The sequence below is a fragment of the Tursiops truncatus genome, chromosome X, assembly GCF_011762595.2.
Source record: "Tursiops truncatus isolate mTurTru1 chromosome X, mTurTru1.mat.Y, whole genome shotgun sequence".
NCBI classification, from domain to species: Eukaryota; Metazoa; Chordata; class Mammalia; order Artiodactyla; family Delphinidae; genus Tursiops; species Tursiops truncatus.
This window is the reverse complement of record NC_047055.1, coordinates 126852607-126870265: the sequence shown is the minus strand read 5'-3', so window position 1 is coordinate 126870265 and position 17659 is coordinate 126852607. Positions and strand designations below refer to the sequence as shown.

At 43.9% G+C, this 17659-nt stretch overlaps 1 long non-coding RNA gene across 1 annotated transcript in view; it reads right to left on the bottom strand.

Moving 5' to 3' along the window:
* Window positions 1-2666: 2666 nt before the first annotated feature.
* The window catches only part of LOC109551448 (uncharacterized), a 38135-nt gene continuing 23142 nt past the window's right edge, over window positions 2667-17659 (bottom strand). The window contains exon 4 of the long non-coding RNA XR_002178227.3: window positions 2667-5989. This is a non-coding gene — a long non-coding RNA (uncharacterized lncRNA). The remainder of the gene's footprint in view (window positions 5990-17659) is intronic.

Genomic DNA, 17659 nt, shown 5'->3' with positions numbered 1-17659 from the left:
TTATCATCCCTATCATCTTCTATTTATCTATCCCTGTCATGTATCTATAAACAATCTATCTATACCTATCTCTCTATTTCATCTATCTATATCTATCATCTATCTATCATCTCCTTGTTTATCTATCATCTATCTCTATCATCTTCTCATTATCTGTCATCAATCATTTATCATTTATTTATCTATCATCTATCCATCTAGCTATCATCTATCAGTCATACATCTATTCACACCTACTATGGAAACTGCTTCAGTATGTAGTCAGTTAGAGCTTCCACATGCACAGATTTCATTTGGGTTAAGCATTCTGAAGTGTGAGTTATGGATGATTTCAAAGAATGGTGGGGGTCAACCCTAAAGCATCTCCCAGGTGTGCAGGAAGAGGGCTGGACACTCCAGCCCACAGCCCTACTTTTCTGAAGGGGGACACTAAATGGCTACGCCCCCCAGGATGTGTCCTACGAGCTTTCTGAAAGTGCAGTAACTGACGTTCAAGGTAATGCCCCCTTGAACCCTCTGGTCACTGCTATGCATCAAGCTGATTATGACCCAACATATCTGAGGAGCAGACGCCTCCCTGAATCTCCAACTGTTTTCTCTATTCCATCGGCTCTGTCCCTGACACACACCTGGAGTACCGTTCAGGACCGAGTGCCAGGAAAAGGATGACCTTCTCTGTGCATGCAGGGGAGGACTGCTTCCCATGCCGGATGCAGCAAGTCTGTGAGTTACCTTCAAGCTACCACCAACTTTAGAACAAACAACTATATTTAAACCAACACATGGAGGGGAAAAAAAATACATGTTAAAATATACATCTAACGGTTACAGAGAAACAATGCCCGAATTGTCATGACTTCCAGTTTATACCCACCAAATATAATTTCTCTAACAATCAGAGGAAGGAAACTCAGCTTCAGAATTTCCCTGGGACCAGAGGAGTGACTTTCAAATAAGAGTGCTTTAAACTCCTCCGACGGGGCTGAGTTGAAAACCATGCCTTTTACTCTCTAGGAAAATCATGGAGCATGCTTCTGACTCAGGATACACAAAAGGACCTAGTTTGACGTTTGATGAATCGACATCTGACTGCCCTCCTAACAGAAACATTTCCAGGGAATCCATCTCCTCCAATGTGCATTTTCTTCCCCCACGGGAAACTTTTCTTGGAAGTTCCTCATCTGCTACTTGAAAATCTTTGCACTTACATTGAGCTATTGGGGTTGGTGTGGGGATCTTGGGCTCCCAATGCACAGGAGTCTCCAGGCTTTCATGAGAAAAACCTCTCTGCCAGACCTTAACTCTAGATCTACTCGCAATTTTGTCCCTATCATGTCATTTTGGGTAATTTGAGTAACCTCTGAATGTGAGATCATCACAGCAATTTACTTCCTAATTTCTCTCTGTCCAGTTGCATCCGAAGAGTTGTGATGCACTTGGCCGCAACTGGAATTCAAATCTTCCACCTCTAGAGTTTTCCCTTGACATTCATCAGATTCCCTATTCTCTTCCTTTCCCTGATGGCACTGATAACAGGTAAGGAGCTGTTCCTGCTCAAAAATCATAATCTGTACAGTCTCCACGGGCAGAACCAACTGGGATATCCGGTCTACCACCTAACTTTTATGAGTCCTTGCAGGATTTTGCCTGCGAAAATGAATCACTATGTCACCTTAAAGCTATCTCCTTTCTCGAAGTAGGAGGCATCACACTCTCAATACGATTTAGGCATCCATGGACTCCTTCCCGTTCCTACAGGTCACATTTCCATTTTTACTAAACTTCTGCCCACACTGACGTATACGCACTAGGTGGTCAAACCGTATTTGTGCAATAGATGTGTTGAATTCCAAGCCCTGTCTTCATCTGATGAAGAAATGCATTTCACAGTCACCCAAAGACCTGACATCATAACTGATGAGAGTTCTTGGTTTGATTATTATTTTTTTTGGCATCTTTTCTTTCAGCCCTCCAAGAAGATTACCTTTAAAGTATTTTCCTTGGACGGTTTCTCTCTTATTTTCTTCGTTGTCAATGACCAACATATTCTGTTCTCTTAAATATTCACAGCTCCTTTCCCCTTTGGGGGTGGAGGGGTATAATCATAGCTACGTTCCCAGGTTCATTGTTTTTCCTGTTTCAGCATCCTTTTTGGTTAATGAACACAGCTTAGGAACACTTATAAGTTTGGTTCAACATTCCAATCTGTTTCAATAATCCTTTCTGACTTTTCTCAAGGAAGCAAGGGATGGTTAAGTGTTTCCAGGCCTGTGGAGGCTCTCCCGGGCATATCCTAAGAGAAATGTGGACTCTTCTTGGGCTTTTCCTGAAATCCAGCTCATGGTCTCTCCATGCAGGTTGAGTCTGCTTATCTGAAAATAACATTAGACACACTCAAGCAGAACGGTTCGCTCCCTGAGCTGTTTCCTCCTCACCTTTGACAAAAGGACAGGTGATTCAAGCCAAGGTGCCTTCTAACCAGCCACTGGCAAGATGCAATCTCTCTAGTCCATTGTGGGACTCCCCCAGTTTTCTTGCCTTAAACCCTTGTAAATCAAGTGAATTTTTTCTTCCACCTTTTCTCTCCTCTCTGTTTCTTCTGTTCCGTAACCCTGCCCCTTCTTGGGGAAGCAATTTTTTTTCAGTTCTAATTAATTAGCCTTAGACATAATAATAAAGTTAAACCATATCCATTTTCTGCTAAGTTTAGTAAAACAAGGTTTCCTTCTTTTACTATTCTGCTAAATTGTCTCATAGTTACATACAGAACGTACAATTTAAAAAACAACTGGGGCTTCCCTGGTGGCCCAGTGGTTGAGAGTCCGCCTGCCGATGCAGGGGACACGGGTTTGTGCCCCGGTCCGGGAGGATCCCACATGCCGTGGAGCGGCTGTATCCGTGAGCCATGGCCGCTGAGCCTGCGTGTCCGGAGCCTGTGCTCCGCAACGGGAGAGGCCACAGCGGTGAGAGGCCCGCGTACCGCAAAAAAAAACAAAAACAAAAACAACTGTACTTGAATAGGATATGAGAGTGCTCAGAAGCTCCTTCTTTTAGCTAAAAACAAAAATATCTCTTATGTAAAATTCATGCTGTTAAATTAGGACCAAGTTTCATATTATTTTGGTTGATTCTAAATCAGTGGTCTTAAGCAAATTTTGAAACCTTATATCCCTTCTCATAAATTTTTGTTGACCTCTAAAATTCCTCATCATTCTCAATAGTTGTAAAATATACAGTTTATAGAAAATTGTGAACATTGACATGAAAATTTCATCAGTCTTTGAAATGGATCCATTTGGATTCCCACCGTAATGCATATGAAAATACTTGAACAAGCTCATTTTAACATGTCAGAAGTTCTTCATTTTTTTTTTCTCTGAAATTCTATTTTCATATCACTTTTCTTGGGGAAGCAGTTTAATGATTTACACTTCCCTGTAAGAAAAATCTACTCCAATTAGCATTTTTTTCTTCTTCCTGTTTTATTGAGATATAACTGACACACAGCACTGTATAAGTGTAAGGTGTACAGCACAATGATTTCACTTACATACATCGTGAAATAATTATCACAAGTTTAGTGAACACCCATCATCTCCTATAGATACGAAATTAAAGATATAGAAAAAAATTCCGTTTTGTGATGAGAACTCTTAGGATCGACTATCTTTACACCTTTCATACAGAAGACCCAGCAGGTGTTCATTCTACTTTTCATGTTGTACATCACAACCACAGTACTTATTTATCTTCTCTTATAACTTATTTATCTTATAACTGTACCTTTTGACTTCCTTCATCCGATTTTTTTCTATGGGTTTTTGAAGTATAATTGACTTACGACACTATGTTATTCCTGGTACACAACACAGTGATTCAATATTTCTAAACATTTCAAAATGGTCACCATGCTAAGTCTTGTTACGATGTCACCATACAAAGTTATCACATAGTCATTGACTACATTCGCCACCCTGCACTTTTCACACTCTTGACTCATTTATTTTGTAACTGAAATGTCTTTCAGGCACAGGGTTTTGCACGCATTTGCCCTTGGTTACATATTGAGGCAACATCATGTTCATGACCATAAACTACAGAGTATCCTAATTTTGTTGGCTATTTGAGAGTGCAGTGTATTACTGTAGGAGCACTAATGCATTTTAACAAGTCCTGATGTGAACATGAGCACACTGCCAGGATTATTCTAATGTGTACGAGCCAATATGTTTATATATATACACCTTCTAACACATATCACATTAAATCCATGCATACAGTTTAGGACAAAACCAAAAAAGGACCCTGTGTTTCCTGTATCGTATAACACGGCGGCATCTGGTACGAGTTTCAGCCAGGCCAGGTCACGTCCCTGACCACATGTGTTATTTAAATAAGACTTCCCTTCTCTCCACTGCTCTGTGAGGTACAGCAGCTGATACCACTTTGACATTGAGCTTCTGATTGCAACAAGGAAATTATAGAAGATTCAGTCCTAGGGAATTCCCGGTGGTCCAGCGGTTAGGACTCGGCACTTTCACTGCCGTGCGCCCAGGTTTGGTCAGGGAATTAAGATCCCGCAAGCTACACGGCGCCCTCCGCCCCCCACCCCAGCCCCCCGATAAAAGATCTGGTTCTGAAAATAAAGTCTTTGGGGAGGAAATATTGCCTGAATGTCGTGGGATGGTTTCTGTCTTTCGCACAGATGTCTGTGTTTTCTGTGGACACCCAGATTCCCAGCTAACTGAAGGGAATTTTGTCTCTCCCTTTTCCAAAGGGAGCCAAAGGCATCCCTGCAAAATATGCAATACACACAGGAGGGCTGGCATCCCAGAAATGCCACAGCAGCCCAATCAAAGATTCTTTCCACTGCAGCCTTTCCGTTAGCTTGGTTGCAGTGACTGATTTCATGGAAGAGGATGAGCGACCTCTTCTTCAGCCAGCTGCATGGAGCTGAACATTTGCAAAGCTGTGATGGCCTTAAAGATGGATCTCTACCTCTGATAAAATGACGCACGCACCCATCTTACGGCAGAAAGATTGAGTTGCACCTTTCTGCTTCTAAGATCTCTCAGCCGATCCTTCTGGTCCACAGAGGTGGTTTGAGAGAAAACATCCGGCTTCCAACAGCTAGTATTTCATTTCCCACTGGTTGGCGCAAGTGGACATCATTGCTGGTGGATGGGATGTTTCCTACTGAAGCCGAATCTGGCCTCCGTGCCCTGACACCAAATTAATTTTTGGAGACCAAGTTTGGGGTGAAGCAGAAGAGAAGAGCTTTATTGCTTTGCCAGGCAAAGGGGGCCACAGTGGGCTAATGCCCTCAAAACTGTGTGTCCCAGGGACTTCCCTGGGGGCACAGCGGTTAAGAATCCGCCTGCCAATCCAGGGGACGTGGGTTCGAGCCCTGGTCCGGGAAGATCCCACATGCCGCGGAGCCACTAAGCCCATGCGTCACAACTACTGAGCCTGCGCTGCAGAGCCTGTGAGCCGCAACTACTGAAGCCCACGTGCCACAACTACCTAGCCTGCGCTCTAGAGCCTGCAAGATGCAACTACTGAGCCAATGTACCACAACTACTGAGCCCGTGAGCCACAACTACTGAAGCCCGCGTGCCTAGAGCCCATGCTCCGCAACAAGAGAAGCCACCGCAATGAGAAGCCCGCGCACCGCAACGAAGAGTAGCCACAGCTCGCCACAACTAGAGAAAGCCCGCGCGCAGCAACAAAGACCCAATGCAGCCAAAAATAAATAAATAAATATTAAACAAAACACAGAAAACTGTGTGTCCCAACCTGGAGGTGGTTGTGAGGAGTTTTACAGCGATGGTTCAAAGAGGGCGTGGTCAGCTCATGGGCACTCTTCTCATTGGTTGGTGGTGAGGTCATCGAAGTCAGCATCATTGACCTTCTGGTTCCAACGGGTCTGGGTCTGCGTGCTGGTGGGCAGCATGCAGTTAACTTCTCCCACCTGCTGGGGTTTCAGTACCTGCAGAAGAACTCAAAGATGTTGTCATGTGTATCTCTTGAGGGGGAACCAGAACCCTGCCCCCAGGCTGCACCATTGTTTCTCTTGACTGTTCCTCCCTTGTCTCTGCATCCCCTCCCTTCCCTGATTAGCAACTGTTTGAACCTGCCCGTTGGAACGCAGGGAAGGTCACGGGGGCTGAAGGAAGCCTATTTCCTGTAATCAAGAAGTGCGGGACACAGAAAAGCTTTTGTGCCCAGGAGCCCCACAGGGTCTTGCTCGGTATCACTACCAGGGATTGTATGCAAATTTTACATTTTTGGGGTCAACGTCAGGATTTCCTCATTTCAGTTCAATTCAAGTGACCACATGTGTCTTGAGGCCCTGCTGTGTGAGACCCCCCCCCCCCACCTCCGGGCTGGCAGCTCTAAAGAGCTTCAGCCCGATAGGGGGGTGGAAAGGAAAGAACAGGCGTTCGGGATGGGGAGGGTCTCCTTGAGCTGCAGCATTGACAGAGGGATGGGTGTTTCTGCTGGGTGATGGTGATGGGTGGGATGTTGCCAGCAGAGGTGAAATGAGGCAAAAATCACTTGTGGGTGCACACAGATCCCCTCGGAAGATATAACGGCAAAAAAGGAGCCGCGTTGATGATGTGTGCAATGATTATCACCTTAAACTCTTCCTGATGACACAGTAGAATAAGGGTTATGGGGACACCTTAAAGTGATATTGCATTTTTGAACTCACGACGGCCGGCAAGAGAATCTCGCCATGGCTTCCTTTCCTTTTTATTTTTATGGAGGTGAAATTCACACAACCCCAAATCAATCAACCGAAGAGAACAATTCGATGCCATTTGGGACATTCACCATGTGGTTCAGCCGTCACCATGATGGTTCCACAACATTTTCATCACCCCAGAAGGAAACCCTACACCCATCCCCAGTCAATCCCCCCTCTCCCCAGCCCTAGGCAGCCAGGTATCTTTCTGCTTCTTTGGAATGAACTATTCAGAACATGTCCTACAAATGGAATCCTATAACGTGTGGTCTTTCGTGTCTGGTTTCTTTCCCTTAACGTCTTGTTTCTGGGGTTCACCCACATTGTAGCTGGTATCAGAATTTCGTTCCACGTTATGGCTGGATAATATTCCAATGTATATGTGTGTGTAGGTATATGGACATATACTTCATTTCCTTTTCGACTCTGGTGAGGTGACGAAACTTTGCTGTACAGCAGAGACTGGAACATACTGTAAATCAACTATACTTCAATTCAATGAATTAATTAAAAATCAATCACTACATCACAAGCATCCTACTACTGAAGACTCAGGCTCCTTGTTTGAGCCACCTTTCCTACCTTGTCGATTCCCTGGGTGACCAATGAAGCCTCCTTCTATCTTGAAAGCCCGTCATCTGCCAACAACCCTCAAATGTATCTCAGTACCTTTGCTCCAGACTTACGTTATCCAACTGGCTACCGGGATGCTTAACGGATACGAGGTTCATACCCACGTTCATGAGATTTCCGATTCAGCAAGTCCAACGCTGTATGTTTGACCCTCCTTTGAAACCTTCTCCCTGCCACCCTTCTCCGTCTCTGCCCAAATGTTTCGAGTCCATACGTACTGTTCTCTTGTGTGTCCCGCATCCACCAAGAAGTCTCATTCGCTGTCCTGTCTGTATGACTTTCCTAAGACTGTCGAAATGTATACTCTCAGATTGCTAAAGGCCAGACATCCGAGGTCAAGGTGTGAGCAGGACCAGGTTCCCTTCAGAGGCTCTACATGAGGGTCCCTCGTTCCGCCGTCCAGCTTCTGACAGCTCCAGGTGTCCCCTGATTTGTAATGCATCACTCCAATCTCCTTATCCTCGGGGGATACATTCCAAGACCCCTGGAACCGCGAATAATACCAAACCTTATGTACACGCTGTATTTTTCTATACATATATACCTAGGATAAAGCTTAATGTATAAATTAGGTACATTAAAAGGATGCCCGAGTTGCCAGCATCACCACTCCTGTGCTTTGGGGTCATTATTAAGTAAAATAAGGGTTCTCTGAACTCGAGCACTGAGATACCGGAGAGAGTTGATCTGATAACCAAGATGGCTGTGAAGTGAGGAAAGGGTGAAACTTGCTGGACAAAGGGAGGATTCACGTCACGGGCAGGACAGAGCTGATCGCGCAAGATTTTCTCACACGATGCTACACAATTTAAAACTTACGAATTGTTTATTTCTTCAATTTTTCCATTTAATATTTTCTGACTGAGGTGGACCATGGGTAACTGAAACCATGGAAAGTGAAACCACAGATAAGGGGGGGGAGTATTGTATCTGCCTTTCATCTCATATGGCCTTCTCCACCTGTGTCTGTCTGTGTCCAAATTTCCCTGTTCTTTTTTACTTTTGGATTTTAAAAATCTTTTTAAATTAAAATAATTTGTAAATATTATTATTTTTAATTGAAGTATAGTTGAAGTACAGCATTGTGTTGGTTTCAGGTGTACAGCAAAGTGATTCAGTTATACACATGTATTCTTTTTCAGCTTCTTTTCCCTATAGGTTATTACAAAATATTGAGTATAGTTCTCTGAGGAGGTCCTCGGTGGTTATCATTTTAGAGATAGTAGTGTGCATATGTTAATCCCAAGCTTCTAATTAAGGACACCAGTCACGTTTTGTGAGGGCCCACCCAAATGACCTCATGTTAATTTGATGGTGTCTGCAAAGCACTTATTTCCAGATAAGGTCACATTCACAGGTACTCGCAGTTGAGACGTCAAACATCGTTTTTTTTTTGGTGGGGGACCAATTCAACCCCTAGCACCATTCAAGTGTATCAGCTCTCAGAGCACTTCTCACCATCTTCACTGCAATCACCCTGATCCAAAATACCACCAACTCTTTTCCAGCAAACAATCAGAGTGCCATGGATTATTAGGGAAGTTCCCAAAGGCACACGTGATTTCATCATTCTCCAGGGCTCGCTTCACCCCTTAGCATCTTGTCTGGACAACCTGCTCCTCACTCACTCTTCCCCACCTGTGCTGTTCCATGAACATACTAGGTGACCCTTACCACAGGGCCTTTGCACAACCTGTTCCCACTACCTGGGAAACTCTCCCTCCGGCCGTCTGCTTGAGATCAGCCCTCATGGCCCCCATGCCTTAGCTGAAATGCCACCTTCTCCATGAAAGCAAGCTGGACAGTCCTGCACAGAAAATTTCAACTTCTCTTCTGCTCTCAGCTGAGGGCTCCCATTCCCCATCTACTCTTCTGCTCTTTAAACTTTCCATAGCATTTATCACCTTCTAGCATTTTCTGTGATTCGCAGATGCCTGATGTTTATGCTATAATAGAGGCTTCAGCAGAATGCAAGACATGTTTTCTTCCCTGACGTAGCCCAGTAGCCCCATGAGTCCCTCTGAACAAAGGTGAGACTCGGTAGATGTCTACTGAATGAATGAAAGTTAAATGCCTCTCCCGAGATCTCACTAATAAGAATCAGAAACAGGGCTCAAACTCACATTTCCATGTGGAATCCAACCTTCTTTCCACAACAGCAAAATCTAGTAGAAATACATTCACTCATGGCTACTAGCCCATTTTCAAGATGTAACCATAAGGAAAAACCGTTAAGACTCATGTTAAAATAATCTATATAATGATATTTGGAGGATAAAAGGGAAACAAAACATGACCCTGAAGTACCCCTAAACATTTCATTCTCTGCTTACAGAATACAAATTTTCATCAGGACAATTTTAACTGAATCAGCTGAGACTGACCCTATGGAAATTCCTGGAGCTGTAATATGTTAAAATGGCCCCGCTCACATTTTTAGTAAAAATACAGTCTCATTTTCTTTCTTATAGTACAAGGGAGAACCAAATAATGTCAACAAACCTCAGGAGAAATAGACAAATTATACCATCAAGGCAAAAACAAATTATTGAGGAAACAAGAAGTCGGACTCAATTCCACAACAAAGCATTTGCATGCTTTTAATGCTATTGAGGAGCAGAGCATAAATCGGGTTTTCTAAAAACACTTAATTCCCCTCAATTCCAATTCTTGCTTTGCTGTTTGTAGTGGTTTGTTTGCTGTTCTATCGTCCTAAATTGCTTCCGAGAACTAGAATGTAGTCTTGATGCTAATCCAATTCAGCTATATTCATTTCCTTATTATTTTCTCAATAAGTAAATATTTTCATTTTGGAGAATGGTTCCAAAACATAATTATACCTCCCAGTAAGGGTTGTCATGCGAATTCGTAAGTCACTACTACTTTATTTTTATTTTATTTAATTAATTAATTAATTTTTTTGCGGTACGCGGGCCTCTCACTGCCGTGGCCTCTCCCGTTGCGGAGCACAGGCTCCGGACGCGCAGGCTCAGCGGCCATGGCTCACGGGCCCAGCCGCTCCGCGGCATGTGGGATCTTCTCGGACCGGGGCACGAACCCGCGTCCCCTGCCTCGGCAGGCGGGCTCTCAACCACTGCGCCACCAGGGAAGCCCGGCAGTCCTATTTTTATGTAAGCAAACTCCGTATTATGCTCCATAGTGGCTGCACCAGTTTACATCCCCAGCAACAGGGCACGAGGGTCTCCTTTCCTCCACAGCCTCTCCAACACTTGTGTCTTGCCTCTTTGAGTCACTCCTATTTTAAGCATAAATGGTTTGGGGTGTAACATCCTTAAAGGAAAATTTAGGGGAGAAAATGTCACGTCATCTTCAGGGATCCAATCACTTACCAAACACTTGTTGGACGCTTCTTAATTCTAGGGCACTGGGTGAGTGTTTTTTTTTTTTTTTTGACAGAACGTAAAGCCTTAACATTTTTTATTTTTTAACTTTTTAGTTTATATTGGAGTATAGTTGATTAACAATGTTGTGATAGTTTCAGGGGAACAGCGAAGTGACTCAGTTATACATAGACATGTATCTATTCTTTTTCAAATGCTTTTCCCATTTTGCTTGTTACATAATATTGAGCAGAGTTCCCTGTGCTCTACAGCAGGTCCTTGTTGGTGATCCATTTTGAATATAGCCGTGTGGACCTGTCAACCCAAACCTCCCGAACTATCCCTCCTCCCATTTCCCCCCTGGTAACCGTAAATTTATTCACTCATTCGTTCGCTTAATTATTCAAGAATTTTTGTTGGGTGCTGATTTGGGCTAGTCTCTGTCTTAACACCTAGAAGACGAATGGGGACAAAATAGATGTGGCTCCTACTTTTGGGGAAGTGTTGACCTTTTAGAGGAAGTTGTTTGAATACTTAGGAGTTGACGTGAATGTCTAAGAAGGGAAAACGGGTGCTGAGGGGCACAACGCCAGGGATTGTGAGGTCTGTCCATTCGAACTCCAGGCTTTCTCTTTCTCTTGGTCATTTTCCGGTCCAGGTTTCCCCAGTTTGCCTACTGCCACGTCCTCCTACGTCCTCCAAGAGGGCGCCTGTCCCTCAGCTCCACGCTTGCCCAAAACCCTCCTGGAGGTCAGGACTCTGCTCTGCCCAGCTGGTTTTCTTTGCATCAGAGGAGATGCTGACAGGCAGACTGAGCATCCTCGGTCAGGTGTAAAGTCATCCACCTGGAAGGACCCTCCCCAGGGAGCTCACCTTGAGTTCTTCATAGATGTGGAGAGCACCCCTGGGATTTCCCTGGGGGGAAAAAAAAAACCCTTCCTGACCCAAGAACCACGCAACGTCCGTGAACTCTGGGGCCAAAGGGATCTTTCTGCTGTACCGACTGGAGGGTTTGGGACAGTTCAGTAAATCGCTCGTCACAAGAGCCTGATTCCTTGGAAATTCATCTGCATGTGTGATTTTCTTTTATTTACTTTATGTCTCTGTGCTTTTAGGTCACAACAACTTTCCAAGCCTGTCATTCTGAGGCATATCTTACATCCTGATAACCTGTCCTTCTTATGGTGGTTAAAATACCCCTAATATACATTGCACCACCTGTATTAATTTCCTAGGGCCGCCATAACGAAGTGCCCCCCGCTGGGGGGCTCCACGCAACAGAAAAATCACTCTGAAGAGCAGAGCGTGAAGGCGAGGTGTAGGCACGACTGATTTCTTCCGGAGGTTCTGGGGGAAACTCACGCCTCTCTCCCAGCTTCTGGTAGCTGCTCACAATCCTTGCGTTCCTTGGTTTACAGAGGCATCATCCCAATTTCTGTCTTTACGTTCCTACGCTGTTCTCCCCGCCTGTGTGGATCTGTGTCCAGATTTCCAGTCCTGTTGGATTAGGGTCCCTCCCTCCTCCGGCATGACTTCATTATTTCACAATGACCCTAATTCCAAATAAGGTCACATTCGGAGGGACAGAGAGTCGGGACTTTAACATATGAATCTGAGGGGCACACAGTCAACTCATAACGCCGTTGTAAGCATTTTAAAATACCCGACTGGGTGGCATTGAGCACAGCCACAGTGTTGTGCGATCACCCCCTTTATGTAGTTCCAAACGGTTTTCATCACCCCAAGGGGAAACTCTGTACCCGTGAAAGCAGTCACTCCCCAGTTTTCCCTCCCTGTGGCCCCTGGCAAACACTAACCTGTTTTCTGTCCCGTGTTTAAACGCTGGCTAACGCAGGCATTTATAAATACGTCGAACGGAAGCCCGGTCTTACCTAGAGAGTTCAGATGCCTTGTGGCGCTTGGAATGGCATGCTCTCTCTGGTTCTGTCTGCAGACGGGGGCACAGGAGAACTTACATGACCGCACTCTTGGATCAGGAAATACTTTTCACCAGTGATTCGGATAACCCCATTCCAAGAGCAGGCTTTTTCAGCTCCCACGATTAAAACCAGCTGAAGAAAAGCCAACTCACTCCCTAGACAAGAACGAGATTACCGTATCTAGAAACAGAGATGAGGCTCAGGCGTGGCAAAATAAGAATAAAAAGCCCCAGGGTGATCAGGTCAGGGAGAAAAAAAAAAAAAGATATGGCCGGAGGGTGGGTGAAAGTCAGGGTCGGTCTGAGTGTTCGCAAAACTGAAATGGCAAGATTGTCATTTGTAACTGTCCGCCCTGCTCTTGCGGGCAGATAAAGTGGCGAGATGGCTGGTGTGTCAATCTTGTTTGGAATGCTGAGTCCTAGGGAGACTGGGGCGGGGTAGCACGCCCAGTGGGCTCCCGAAGCCTTTTCTTGTCCCCCCGTTTCTTGTAGGCAAGACTGCAGCCTCCGAGACCTTCCCAGAGTTCCCAAGGGCGGATGTGGAACAGTTGCTAATCAAGTCCCTGCTGACCGGAGACCGTGCACACGCCCTGATCTTATCAGCAACCCCACCCTTGAACTATTGCTATAAACGCATCAAATCCTCCCAAGGTGGGATACCTAGTTTTTCGAGGGCAGGAGCCCGCTGTGCCCCCCTCTGTCTGGCAAAGCAATAACGCTCTCCTTTACTACTTCGCCCCAAACTCTGTCTCTGAGATTCGATCTGGCGCCGGTGCAGACAAGCTCAGTGTTTGACATCACTTAGCAGGCTCCGACACGTGTGTCCAGTGAGCAAATCAACTCAACAAAACATGTCAGACTAGATAAGACTGGCCATTTCCCCAAAACCTTTAGATTCCAAAACATTTCATCATGAGCTCAAAATATGCCTTACATTATGCTATGAGGCTATATATATATACCCAACAAACACAAGCATTGGATTTCCCTGAGCGCCAAATGAAAACTGGGGAGCTGTGCATAGGAGGAGTTCATTCTTCTATTACTTTCTTCTCTTTTGTTGCTGCGGTTCATGGCGAGAACACTGGTGTTTGGTTTTGTTTTGGTTTTCTCTGCGTTGGAGCTGCCGATGGAATCAGACGGACATGCAAAGGTCAGCGAGTTCTGAGAGGCGACCATGGGATTTATTTTGTGTTTTGGTTTACATCGATGGGTTGCACAGCGTGGGAAGGGAAATAGCATTTACGGAGGAACTGCTAGATGGGAGGCACAGGGAAGGTCGGGCAGCTAGGATCAAAGCAACATCCTCAAGGTTGTGACAACCCCTTGGCCATGTTTTGGGGAAGCTCAGCTTTGCTCAGCAGCGTGTCAGGCTGCTGCGGTCACACAGCTCAAGGGAACATCTAAGCTTCTATAAACAAAACACAGTGAAACAACACACTGCAGATGTTAAAATACAATAGGAAAAAAAATGGATGACCATAAAATCATCTTAGATCCCTTTCAAGAACAAGTTCTTGCAAAACAGACTTCTACTCTTTATAAAAGAAGCCACAGAATTATCCGAATAGATGTTCCCCTTTACGATTTGCTTTAAACTTAAAAATAGATGTATATTTGGATGGTATCCTGTAAAATTAAACTCCATTTCTGTAAACCTAGTGTCCTTTTCATCCAGTGACTGAAAATAGCTGGAAGACAGCCAGTGTTTGAAACGCTCTGAACAACCACAAGGTAATCCGTAATTTGGGACTATTAACTGATCTCTTTCTACATTAGGTTCACTGACAAAGTCTGGTCAGGCTGTTGAAACAAACTGTTTGGCTGCAAGTTTACTATGTCTGTCCTTCATCATCGTTTTCTTTCAACGTGGTTTTCTTTTCCTTCATAAATGGAAGAACCACTGGTAAGGTCACATGGGGTAAAATAAATATGGGGGTCGGAGTCTTCTAGCGTAACCAACCAAGAAATGTTTCTTTTTTACAAGGGCTGTGGCTACATGAAATCTCTCTCCAGAGACAGGCAAAACCAACGCTATCCATTTAGCATCTGTAGTTTCTCTTCATCACTTTATGATACAGTTAAAATAATTTTCATTGTCCTGAAAAGAGGACCACCCCGGACAATAGATTTTTACCAAGAGTAAAAAAAAAAAAATTCCAAGAAATGCCATTAAAACAAGTCCTATTCTCCTCCCAGCTGCCTTTTCTGTGAAGCAATGTTAAAACGCAGTAGCTGTGTGAATGCATCGTTTGATGGACTTACTTTGTTTTTTAACAGAAAATGTCTTATAAATCACACGTCAACCTTTTCTTTTCTGAGCTAAGAAAATTTGAGAGCATAAGGCATATAGTAATATGCAGAGTGTGTGAAGGGACTTCCCTGGTGGCACAGTGGTTAAGAATCCACCTGCGGACCTAGAGTCTGTCATACAGAGTGAAGTAAGTCAGAAAAACAAATGCCGAATACTAACACATATATAGGGGATCTAAGAAAAAAAAAAAAAGGTCATGAAGAACCTAGGGGTAAGACGGGAATAAAGACACAGACCTACTAGAGAATGGACTTGAGGACACGTGGAGGGGGAAGGGTAAGCTGGGATGAAGTGAGAGAGTGGCATGGACATATATACACTACCAGATGTAAAACAGATAGCTAGTGGGAAGCAGCCGCATAGCACGGGGGGATCAGCTCGGTGCTTTGTGACCACCTAGAGGGGTGGGATAGGGAGGGTGGGAGGGAGAGGCAAGAGGGAGGAGATATGGGGATATATGTATATGTGTAGCTGATTCACTTTGTTATACAGCAGAAACTAACACACCATTGTAAAGCAATTATACTCCAATAAAGATGTGAAAATTTTTTTTAAAAAAATTATACAATTTTTAAAGGTTACTTTCCATTTACAGCTATTACAAAATATTGGTACAAAACAAAGTTATGGTTACCAATGGGGAAAGGGGGGGAGGGATAAACTGGGAGATTGGGATTGACACATACACACTACTATATATAAAATAGACAACTAGTAAGGACCTACTGTACAGCACAGGGAACTCTACTCAATACTCTGTAATGACCTCTATGGGGAAAGAATCTGAAAAAAAGTGGATACATGTGTATGTATAACTGATTCACTTTGCTGTACAGCAAAAACGAACACAACATTGTTAATCAGCTATACTCCAATAAAAATTAATTTAAAAAATATTGGCTATATTCCTCGTGCTGTACAAAACTGGGGGATTTATACCTCATGCTTTCTCGTGGTAACCTCACAGTGTTGTCTTCTGTGCGTTCTCTTTCTTGCTTTTGCTCTTACAGGTGAGAAAGCTCAAATTCAGACAGCTCAGTGTGAAAGCCCAGAGTTGAATCTGATGCGCCTGGTTATAACGTCAGGGTTTGCCCACTGCCTCCAGACACTGTGGAATGCCGTTATTCAACTTGGTTTTCAAAGAAATGTCATACGTGTAGCCATACCCTGAAGTGTGTGTCAAAACCAAGGGAGCATGAAAAGCCCCTTGCACGTTTCCAGTCCTACTCGTGCATTTCACAGAGTGAACGTATTCTTTTTTGTCCAGTAAGCCATCGTTTTAGAAAAGCAGAAAGACAAGATGTGCAGTATCTCAAAAAAGTGTCAAATGCATAAAAGTCAAGGTCTTGTCGACAGGATGAAAAATTTGCACTGGGTGTGGCCATCCTAAGCAGGAGGATTGCGGGGAGAGGGGATATATAAATTACTTTTAAGCTACTGTCTGGGTTGGTATTTAGAAACAAGTAAATGGGCCTGATTTGTTCCAGACGTGTCCTCGGATGTACAATAGACATTCTATCTCCCTTAGCTGAGTCAGAACTGGGGAATCTCTCTATTTGTCTATCTAAAGATGTTGCCCCAAACAAATGGGAGATCTCACTGTGCAAAGTAATTTCCAGAAGTTGCATCCATTTTAGAAGGAATGTAACATAAGATGGAGAGGAAACCAAACACAGAGAGATCGTCAGAGCCGCATGCATCTGGTTTTCATTTGGGCTGTATGTTTATTTTCGTCGTGTAACTTTCATTTTCCAAGTGGCTGGCGGGTAAAAGGTTTTAACTGATGCAACTCTTTTTCCAACTGGCAACTTTCTGGCTGTCATCCCGAGACTGTGTCCCATGGTTCCATGAAAATACATTGCCGACAGAAAACCTCCGCCTCCAGGTTTATTCAGAACCTTGCAAAAATCCTTCTTAATGGATCACACATGTTCTAGGGTGGCTAAGGTATCAGGCTCTCCCAGGAGCGAGAAGGAGCTTGGAGGAATCCCATTTCCCCCTCTACCACCTACTCAGTACACCAAGTCCCTTGGATTCCACGGAGTGGTCAAAAGGCCAATTAAGTAGAAATAAAGGCAAGCTTTATTCAGTTTATACTTTATCTCTAATCATTCATTTCTACATGAATCAGACTTGGTATATCTCTCTTTCCTTTGAAAGCAGGATTCTCTCTAAGCAAAGACTTGTAGGTGGCTGGGCTGTAGGTTGGACACCTTATTCTTCTAATTCCCCCAAATCTTGCTTTGTGTATTTAAGTGCTTTGCTACCAGGTCCAAAGAACGTTAGCATGTTTGTAACTTTTTGGCGAAAATTGATCGCTTCATACTAGCTTTCTTTATCCATAGCTTTCTTTTTTTTTAACTTCCTGAAGTCTTTTTTACTTGACTTGAATAGGGCTCCAGAAAGTTCTTCTTCACTTACTCACCATTTTAGTGTTTTCATATCTTTATCTTAGCCTTTCTTGGTTTCAGACCCTTTCAAACTAGCAAGAACCTAGATTTTTTTTTTTAAACCCGATCTGAGAGTTCATATCTGTCAAGAGAGACTTCATCCGTTTATACGTACTGCAATTGCTAATATTTATAAATTTCATTTTGGGTGCTTATTTTACAATTTCTAGGAACCGTTTCCTTTCTTCGCTTCTATTATTTCTCTTCTATGATACCTAAATAAAAAAAAAATAT